Source organism: Hippopotamus amphibius, chromosome 8 (genome assembly GCF_030028045.1).
Source record: "Hippopotamus amphibius kiboko isolate mHipAmp2 chromosome 8, mHipAmp2.hap2, whole genome shotgun sequence".
In the NCBI taxonomy this organism is placed as follows: Eukaryota; Metazoa; Chordata; class Mammalia; order Artiodactyla; family Hippopotamidae; genus Hippopotamus; species Hippopotamus amphibius.
This window is the reverse complement of record NC_080193.1, coordinates 21,865,901-21,871,900: the sequence shown is the minus strand read 5'-3', so window position 1 is coordinate 21,871,900 and position 6,000 is coordinate 21,865,901. Positions and strand designations below refer to the sequence as shown.

At 47.5% G+C, this 6,000-nt stretch overlaps 1 pseudogene; it reads left to right on the top strand.

Annotated features, from left to right (window-relative positions):
* Nucleotides 1-540: 540 nt before the first annotated feature.
* LOC130859133 (E3 ubiquitin-protein ligase RBX1-like) lies at nt 541-852 on the top strand (annotated as a pseudogene).
* The last annotated feature ends 5,148 nt before the right edge of the window (nt 853-6,000 follow it).

Here is a 6,000-nt window from a genome sequence, read left to right as displayed (position 1 = left end):
GCGTTGTCAGCTCTTGGCTGCCGGCTGGGCCCTCCCACACACGTATGCTTTTGATCTGGAAGCTGGTTTTGTGTTGGAGGCTTAGCTCTTGCCAGGGAGACATGTCTCAAGTCCTGAGAGGCAGGGGGCAAATGTGAAATTCAACTGCCAGCTTGTAAAGAAAGAAGGAAGGCAGCTGGAGACTCCCAAGGTGGTGGATGATTCTGCAGGAAGCTGGGATTTGTAGAGACTTGACTGAGTCTCCTGGGGGTTGTGTGTGGGGCTCTGGAGACCTCCACTAACATTAATATTCACACAGGGATTTTCCTGGTGGCGCAGTGGTTAAGACTCCGTGCTCCCAATGCAGGGAGCCCGGGTTCAATTCCTGGTCAGGGAACTAGATCCCACATGCATGCTGCAACTAAGAGTTCGAATGCCACAACTAAGGAGCTAGCGAGATGCAAGCAAGGAGCCCACCTGCTGCCACTAAGACCCGGCACAACCAAATAAATAAATAAATATTAAAAAAAATATTCACACAACTGCAAGGGTCTGTGTATTTCCAAAATGGCGGTGATGATTGTTGTGGATACCCGGGGTGGTACCAGCATCAGTGCAGGCAAGAAGCGGTTTTGGTGTGAAAAGGGGTGAATGCGGTAGCCCTCTGAGCCCGGGAGATTGTGGTTGGTAACTGTGCCACCTGCAGGAAACACATTATGGCTCTATGCAAAGAATGTCAAGCTGCCCAGGCATCTGCTACTTCTAAAGCGTGCGCCATTGCGTGGGGAGTCTGTAAACACCTCCCCTGCATCTCCTGGTGGCTCAAGACACAGCAGGTGTCTGGAAAACAGAGAAGGGGAATTCCAAAAGTGAATTTTGGAATTCTGGGCACTAGAAAAAGCGAATTCTTCCATCAGGCTCAACTGTTTTGTTATTCATTTAATGACTTGCCCTCCTGTTACTTAAGTTTCAGATAGAACTGTCTCTCCTGCTTTTTTTTTTTTTTAATATTTATTTATTTTGGCTGCAGCAGGTCTTAGTTGTGGCACGTGGGATCTTTAGTTATGGCATCCTTGCAGGATCTAGTTCCCCAACCAGGGATTGAACCCGGCCCCCCTGCATTGGGAGCATGGAGTCTTATACACTGGCCACCAGGGAAGTCCCTGCTTTGCCTTTTCAGTTTGCCCTTCCTGCAGCTCTATTGTACGCTGTGTTAAATAAAATCTACCTTCCTAAATTCTAAAAAAGTGTCTTGGATTGTAAAAAAAAAAAAAAAGTTGCAGGGTTCATTTTCACCTACTGAAGAAAAACAGCTCCTAAGAAGTCATTTGCATCAACATGAGAAATTAGCATCTTAACTAAAATCTATCCAGGTGCACTCGTGCCTCAGGACCTTTGCACTGACTGTTGCCTGGGCCTGGAAACCCTTCCCCCGCATAGCTACAGGGCTTGTTCCTGCACTTCTTTCATGTCTTTGCTCAAATGTCACCTTCTCACAGAGGCCCTCCCCCAATCACCCCATTTACATTGCAACCCTCCCCACTGGGGGCACTTACCCTGGTCTGTTATTTTTCCTGAAAAAGCTTGTATCATCCTCTGATACTGCACTGTCCAACAGAAATGCAATGGGAGCTACACATGCAATTAAAACATTTTTTTAGTAGCTGCATTTTGTTTGGTTTTTTTCGGCCATGCTGCGTGGCTTGTGGGATCTTAGTTCTCTAACCAAGGATCAAACCCCGGCCCTTGGCAGTGAAAGCAAGGAGTCCTAACCACTGGACCGCCAGGGAACCCCAGTAGCTGCATTTTAAAAAGTAAAAAGAAACAGGCAAAATTAATTTCAGTAGTATATTTTTACCTAGCCCAACATACCCCAATGTTGTCATTTCAACATGCAATCAATATAAAAATATTGAGATATTTTATGATCTTTCTTTCACAGTAAGTCTTTGAAACATGGCGTGTGTAGGACACAGCAGCTCTCACGTGGAGAGAGCATCATTTTGTGGGTCCCGTCGCCGCGGGTGGTCAGTGGCTCCTGTATTGGACAGTACAGCCCTGGCATGTTATAAAATCTACCAATGATTATGTTTACCATTTAGTGATCTTGCTTGTCTGCTGGATTGGAAGGTCTGCAAGGCCAGGGAGCTTTGTCATGTTCACTGCTGGGTCCCCAGCACCTAGCAGAGTGCCCGGCATTAAGTAGGTGGTCAGTCAATATCGACCGAGTGAATAAAACCAGCGAATGTGAGCTCTGGGTCTGCCTCCACCCAGGGGTGACCTAGGTGGCAGATGTGGCCAAACGCGAATGTTTCCTCTTGCTCATTGGCTTTTTTTTTCCCCTATGCTTTCTCTCATTCTCGCCTCCCTCTACCCAACTACTTGCTCTTTTTCCCTCTTTCCACTTTCGCTTCAGCAAAGAGACTAGTGATTCACATCTGAGCTCTAGAGCCAAGAGACTTGCTTCCATCCCTGCCCTGCCGCTAACTGGCTAGAACTGTTTTGAATCAAGCCATTCATCTTCTCTGCAATACTTCTCACACATTACCCTGGGGAGTAATAATAATTCTTCCTGGGCTGGGATGGGGTGGACAACGTGTTGCAGCCTGCGTGCAGCGATGATCCCACGTAACGCGGGCACCTTGCTAAGTGTGTGATTAGGATTAGCTCATTTACTCCCGTGACTACACCAGGAGGTGGGCACTGCTGAGATTACCTGTACCGCATAGATAAGGAAGAAGCCAGGGCACAGAGATGTTAAGCAACTTGCCCCAGGCCACCCAGCTATGCAACCTGGCTGCAGGTTCTTAACCATTGGGCCCTTATAGCTATGGTTTATTAATGCTTATTGATTAAGGACCTACTGTGTTCCAGGCACTGTTCTAGGAGTTAGGGATACAGCAATGGACAAAATAGGGAGATTCCTGCCCTCACGGAGACTTTATAAAACAAGCAAATACAGGTATAATGTAGGGTGTTGGACGGTGGTAAGTAGCATGTAGAAAAATAAAGCAGGGCAGGGCGATGGGGGTATTGTGGGTGTGATTGTGATTTGAGAAATGTTGATAGGAAGGAAGTCCTTGCTGAGAAGATAACACATGAGCAAGGACTTGAAGGAAGGGAAGGTGAGCCACGTGGAGGTTTGAGAGAAGAGCAGTCCAGCAGAGGGACCAGTAAGTGCAAAGGCCCTGAGGCAGGGGCAAGGCAGCAGGTTCAAGGAACACCCAGGAGCTGGAGTAGAGTGGGCTGGGGCAGAGAGGAACCCGAGGTCAGGGAGATGAGGGTGACCCTGTGGGCTACGGTGAGGACTTTGGCTTTTACTCTGAGTGAGGTGGGAACCATAGGAAAGTTTTGTTGTCATTTTCCTTATAACAGTTTTATTGACATATAATTCAATTATGCTATAGTCCATATAGCATACAACCCACTCATTTAAAATGTACAATTCAATGGATTTTAGTATATTCACAGAGCTGTGAACCACCTCCATAATCGATTTTAGAACATTCCATCACCTCAAAAAGAACCCTTAGCAGTCACTCCCGATTCCTTCTGCCCCCACCAGCCTAGGCAAGCTGTAATCTGCTTTTGGTCTCTCTGGATTTGCATATTCTGGACTTTTCACAGAAATGGAATCATACGGTATGGGGTCTTTTGTAACTGCCTCTTTGCTTAGGGTAATGCTTTCAAAGTCATCCGTGTTGCAGCATGTATCGGCACTACATTTTTTTTTCTTTTTAAAAAATTTCAGCATTTCTTTCTTTTTAAAAAATTTTTGGCTGCATTGGGTCTTCATTGCTGCACGCTTTCTCTAGTTGTGGTGAGTGGGGGCTACTCTTCCTTGCGGTACGTGGGCTTCTCAGTGCGGTGGCTTCTCTTATTGCAGAGCATGGGCTCTAGGCTTGCAGGCTTCAGTAGTTGCAGTTCGAGGGCTCAGTAGTTGTGGCTTGCGGACTCTAGAGCACAGGCTCAGTAGTTGTGGCTTGAGAACTCTAGGGCACAGGCTCAGTAGTTGTGGCACATGGCACTTAGTTGCTCCAAGGCATGTGGGATCTTCCCGGACCAGGGCTAAACCGGTGTCCCCTGCATTGGCAGGCGGATTCTTGACCACTGCACCACCAGGGGCGTCTCAGTACTTCATTTTTTTTAATGCTAAATAATATTGCATTGTGGGATATTCCATATTTTATTTATGTATGTGTCAGCTGGGGGATATTTGGATTGCTTCCACCTTTTGGCTATTGCAAAGATTGTGTCATGGGCAAATTTTTGTGTGGACAGTTTTCATTTCTCTTGTGTATACCCAGAGGGGGAACTGTGGGGAAACTGCAGGGACTGATAGTAACTCTGTGTTTACTCTTTTAAGGCGCCGTTTCCAGACTGTCCTCCACAGCGGCTGCCCCATTTTACAATCCCACCAGCAGTGTGTGAGGGTCCCAATCTCTCCATCTCTCTACCAACACTCCCACCAACTGCCTTTAGATCATGGGAGGGTTTTGAGCTGAGGAGGAAGGTCACGTGACTTGGTGTTTACAGGCTCTCTCTGGGATTTGCGTTGATATTTTACTGTCATTAATCTCTTTTCCTTCTGTCTCAGTGTCTTGCGTCATCTTGGCAAAGCCTGTCTCTGAAACATGATGAAGTCTTCTCTCCAGCTTCTTAGCTCACTGCTCCCTCCCCTTCCCCCATCGGATGTGACGTCCCCCCAACGAGGTCACTGCTGGTCACGTGCCTCAGACATCCTTTCATCTCTGCCTTTCTCTCTTGTCAAGTGACAGTGTGGCGTGACATGAGAACACTCTTGCCGTGGCCTTGGGGGCTCTCTTGGGTAAGCGTCACGTACATTTGGACCTTGAAGACTTGAAAGTTAGATTGGGTGAGATGGTCAAGGCGAGCCAGTCCTTGCTGAGGGAGGCTGGATATCAAAGAAGGGGGTGGTGTCAGGGTGAGTACAGACCCCGGATTCTAGTTAACTGGTTAATTTCTAAGAACGACAAAAGTCAGCAAACGTCAAACAATCCCCACAGCTGATGGTCGCTGAAGCCCTTAAGGAATTTGATGAAATTATATTAATGAATTAATGAGTTGGTTGATTCATTACAGAATTAATTATTTCAAGCCTTTATTGAGTATGTCCTAGGTGCCAGGCATTGTTTCAGATGCTGGAAATACATCCATTTGCAAAAATAGACCGGCTTCTCTCTCTTGGGAGCTGGGGAGAGAAAGAAGTAAGCAGATAAATGAATAAGACAATTTCAGATAAAATGGGGTAATTTGATGGAGAGCGACTGGTGGGTTGGGATTTTCATTTTGGACATATTAAACAGGGAAGGCCTCTCTAAGCAGTGAACTTTGAAGTGAGTCCTGGAGGAGGAGGAGAAGGAGTCAGGTCTAAGGGGAAGAGTATTCCAGGCAGAGGGAACAGCAAGTGCAAAGGCCCTGTGGCTGGAAAACCTGGGGCTGTTTAAGGAACAGAAAGAAGGCTGGGAAGCCTGGGGTACGGAGAACAAGAAGGAGAGGCAGGGAGATGGGGGCAGAAAGGTGACCAGAAGCCAAGTCAGTTAGGATCTCAGGCAGCAGCAACAAGAACAGCTAGCTTTGTGGTACTCTCACCTTGGGGCACTGCTCTATGCACTGTCACATCTTCCCAACTCATTTAATCCTCGCAACAGCCCTCAGAGAGAGGCTCTTATTATCCCCATTTGACAGGTGAAGAAACTGAGGTACAGAGAGGGCCAAGCCACTTTCCCCAGGACTCTAGGGTAAGAAACCCTGGAGTATGGCCTTCTTGGAACCTGTCCCTAGCTGACACCACAGCCACCTGATCTAGCCACCTTTGACCCAGCCACCTTGATCTAGCTCAGGGGTTGGGTCCCTGCTCCTGAACAATGTCGGGTCTCCTAGGGTGACCTGGGAGACCCTGGCCGGTCACAGTAGGTGCTTGATAAATACCGACTCAGGCCAGGCAGTGTTGCTTAAGGGTGGGCCTGGGAGAAAGCTGCTTCCTTCCAGTGTTGAAGA